General features: G+C 36.4%; 1 long non-coding RNA gene across 3 annotated transcripts in view; it reads left to right on the top strand.

The window, feature by feature from the left end:
- LOC108663376 overlaps window positions 1–1,937 on the top strand; it is a 3,724-nt gene extending 1,787 nt beyond the window's left edge. For 2 of the 3 annotated variants that reach the window (XR_001929352.1, XR_001929350.1), the window contains exon 3: window positions 712–831. This is a non-coding gene — a long non-coding RNA (uncharacterized LOC108663376). Of the gene's footprint in view, window positions 1–711; window positions 832–1,307 lie in introns of those variants that run through there. The other variant, XR_001929351.1, reaches the window with a different exon arrangement.

The raw sequence follows: 4,494 nt of genomic DNA, 5'->3' as shown, positions 1-4,494 counted from the left end.
CGTGTGCGCAATGTGGGGGATGCACACGGTGGTATTAGCTGTGCACGATGTGGGGGATGCACATGATGGCCCCAACTATGTGTGCGATGTCGGGGTTGCACATGAGCTGGGTGAGGCGGTGGTGGTATGCGTGTTTTTATATATATATGTATATATATATATATATATATATACACTTATGCAATAGAAAGTTTATGAATATGGTATATGGTAGTAATGTATGTGGAATTCTACATGTTGAACCTTGGAAATTGCTAAGTATTTTCAAGCTAAGTTTTTTATTGCAGCAAAATGGCCTTTTCTTGATGCAATAGGAATTTTTTTCTTGGTGATTTGTTTTTCGCTGCAACGAGAATGATTCTCGCTACAACGAGAAACTCTCGGGTTGTTGGTTCAATTTTTGCCTTAAAGTCCGTTGTAACGAGAATGCTTTTCCATTGCAACGAGATTCGTTCTGCTATGCTTGCCTTGCTTGAACTCCATTGCACTCTCACTCTTTAACTTCTTTATTGATCATGGATTTTTCAATACTAAGGCACTAAATGATCAAGAGTTGAATTAAGGGGTTTTTAATAAGAAATAACTAAATTGCATTGTTTTGAACTTAAGTGCATCATGATTTTTAAACCTTCCTTAACGTTGCTTGTTCCCTTCTTATGTTCACTCACTGAGTTTATACTCACGTTTTCAACTTCATGTTTTCAAATTCAGGGGTGGTTGGGACGTAGATTGAGGTGTCCATGTGCATCCATCTTTTGGTAGGTATCCTGGCATTCAGTAGTTATATTCCCCATCTAGAGTCACTCCGCTGACGGTCAAGGTCTTTGTATATGCTTAATGTGAATTGTTAAGATACATTTGACAAGTTATCTGTGTATATTTTGAATTATGATGCCAATGTGAGCATTCACTTGGATTCTATGAATTACGTTTGAAGAAATTGACATTGGAACACTATTAAGCATAGATCATAAAGAAATATGATAGATGGATGGACAAATGTTCAAGTGCATATAGAAAGGCTTGCTTAGGCCTAGTGGGCTGTACCTATTAGGTCTTTACGCTAGTCATAGCTCGATAATTAGGCTTTGACAAAGTTGGTATCAGAGCTCTAGGTTTAGTTGAGTCCTAGGGATTCCTGTGTCTGTCAGCGGAGTTATTGGAGTCTATGTAGAGTCTTGTCCTTAGATTGTGGGTGCGCAACGCAAGTCAAGGACGGGAGGCTACTTGGACCTCTACTTCATTAGAAACCTACCTGTTTTTATGATGTATAAATGGATAAGTAATCAATGCTTGGTTGCGTATAGGTTGGAAGGTGCACCTGTTGCATGCGCCATGTCTAGAAGAGACGGTAGTCTCGACACCCCTCATAGTACTAGTAAGGGATCCCTAGATTCCATTGCTCGGAGTCGATATGTGCCCGAAAGTGACAGCGTAACAAGTAACTCGACCCGATTTTTGAGTGAATTGGTTCCCCCGAGAGGTAAACCACTATTTAAGAGCTTAAGGAGTCTCGCAAGACTGGTGCATAATGAAATCGATTTGAGAAAAAGGAGCACGAACAAGATGGAAAAAAAAAAGACTGTCAGTAATTATCGTCCTAGGAAGGTATCTGTATCCGTTGTCTGACACTTTCCTCTTGGTTGTGGGAGAGGTGCTGCATTTGTTAGTAAGGAGGAATTTGAGAGGCACCAACAAGCTCAGATTAAGGATAAAATGGGAAAATCCTAGGAAATGGAAGAGGACTCGAAAAAGGATCCATCGATGTGCTCGGATCAAGGCGACGAGAATCCTAAAAACACTTAATATTTTCATTGAAGTTCTTATCACTTTAAGTCTAGGCAGATGTGGTGTAAGGGAAATAGTAGTAGTAGTTATCTGTACAAAGGAGTTAAGAGTTGGCCTTTATTTGTATGACTCGAACGGATTATAAAGTAGCTGTTTAAATGACTAGATATGTATGGGAATCTTTTGGTATGATAAAGGTAGACTAGCAATATAATTATTGAGGAAGGATATTCTCCTTAGTGGCGTGGTTGGTCGCCTTAGATAATTATTAAGGATCGATGTTGTCATGATCTGGTATTCCCCTCGAGCCCGTAACAACCGCCGCAACGTCCCGATAGACATTCATTACCCTGAGTGCCAACCGAAACCCTGCAAGGCTTTTTTACCATTTTTCTCATCTCCCCTGTGAGTAATCATCGCCAAACCTCATTTTTAAAGAATTTTAAGCTTTTTCCCTTTCAAAACCGTGGAAAAATAATTTTTGCCTCACATGGGCGTTTTCGTCATTTTTCCTCAAAATTTTTCGAACCCGACTAAAAATGTAGTAGATGAGTGGAAAACACATATTTCATGATTTAAAATAAATTTGAGTGTCTAAAACATTTATTAAAAATGATATTACAACTATTTGAATAAAATAAAAATATTCAATAAAATATTCTAATTTCTTGTAAAATAATATTTATAGAGTCATCGGTAATTAGTTTTTTTTTGGTAATGTAAAAGCTAAATAAATTCATATGTACTACAATACAGATAACTGGGATATGAAATTTACTTTACAGTGACTCATGGGCCCACAAGGAACAAAATTTACTTCACAGTAAACCTACAGTTTTTGGAGTAATAAAGCCGACTATAGCCTTCGACGATATCAGCTATCTACACATTATCCTGAGCCTGAAATGGGTGGAAATGAAGGTGGTGAGATTATATAATCCTAGTGAGTAAACAAATACCATCTAAAATATCTAAAGCCGAGTAAATGGAGACAATTAAAATAAATCATCATACTGTAATTTCATTACCTTTCAACTTATTTCAACCAAATAAACAACTAGGCTTATGATTTCCTGAAAAGCTTGGCTTGTGCCAAAAATCATTCTCATACTCAGTTATTAGGGATGCCTTGATCGAGGGCTATCCCAACCGAGTCCGCCAAGGCTGTTAAAAAGTCATGTACGTATAAATTATGTTTTTATTTTGAAAACATAGCCGTTCCTTGGCGTTGACTGAGTTCACCCTCACGTGGTGGTTTGGCATGAAGTGAACTCTAAAAGTGTTAGCCTCAGGAGTTATCCACCCGCGCCTCTCATACTAAGGTAAGATATAACGAGGTTTACCGTGCCCCTCTAATAGGCTGGTCCACGAAAACCCGCCCACTGCAGTAAGCTCATCATTATCCCACCAATCAATAAAATTCAATAACATGATATGGCAATTATTGTAATTCACAGCCTTTCAAGGCTAAATACACAGTTCATATATTTCAACACAAATAACAATTCAGCCATTCATGCAAATATTGTCATAAGCCAATCAATTCAAACCATGAATTTACAACACCTCAAGTGGTCTCTAGTTACTCTATTTTCAAAGTCATCATTCAATTTCAAGACAATTTATAAAATCATTTTATTTAAACACGTTTTGTTTGTAAAACAAAAAGATTTACCATTTAAACTCATTTTTCGTAAAATCCACAAAATCGAATAAAAATCACTCTAGATAATTAAGACGATAGTAAGGTTACTCACTGTACTAGGAGTTCGATATACTCTTATTCTCAGTCTTCGGGCACAATCTCTTTACCTTTGTTAGAGGGCTCACCACCTATACATCATACATGACACGAATTTCAATAAATTGTGTCAATTTATCATAAACTATTTCAGGCTCTCTAAATCTAAATGAATGCATGCGATGGGATGCAAAATGTCCGATTAATCACTTAAATGTGATATTTGACTTAAGTCACACTATACTCGGTCTAATCGGCTAAAATCTTCAATTTAACTCCAAACCAATTCTTCTCACTTTCTACACTCCAATTATATCTAAATTACCTCAGTGACTGTGAATGAGATTCAATTTATCTGAAATACCCCATACTTTGATATAGTGATAAATAAAGTTGATCGAATGCAAATTGAGGTCAATTAAAATGTTTAAAAGTGATAAAAGACGAAAGGAGTAGTTTAGGATAAAATATTTTGTAAGTGAGAAAATAACAATAAAATAATAATAATTTTATCAGAGGAGAATTTGTGAGATAAAAGGCAATTCAGAAGTCAAGTGAGGCATAATAAGGTATTTCAGGTACCAAGGAGACAAGATAAAATTTTTAAAATATTAATATTTAACTAGATGTCGAAATCAGTCATGAAGAAGGATCATATGGTTGATCCAAGTGGGGGAGAAGATGACAAGCTCGACTCTATAAAAATAATTGTCATGACATACATGTGATGGATAGCATGTTTGCATGCTAAGAGAGTCTCGAAAAAAATTTACAGAAGTCGGTATTATACCTAGACGTACAACAAAGTTGATTTAAGCCTCGAACTAGATCAAATAGAGAATTCATGATGAAATTAAGAATTTTAAAGTCCCAGAATGGTTTAATATGGTAATTCGGAGTTCGAGGTCCGATTTGGAGTCAATCCGAAAAATTGACCGGTTAGGGGTAAAATGGTCATTTGCCAC

This window comes from Theobroma cacao, chromosome 9 (genome assembly GCF_000208745.1).
Source record: "Theobroma cacao cultivar B97-61/B2 chromosome 9, Criollo_cocoa_genome_V2, whole genome shotgun sequence".
In the NCBI taxonomy this organism is placed as follows: domain Eukaryota; kingdom Viridiplantae; phylum Streptophyta; class Magnoliopsida; order Malvales; family Malvaceae; genus Theobroma; species Theobroma cacao.
The sequence above is the reverse complement of the archived record's forward strand: the minus strand, read 5'-3'. Positions and strand labels throughout refer to the sequence as shown.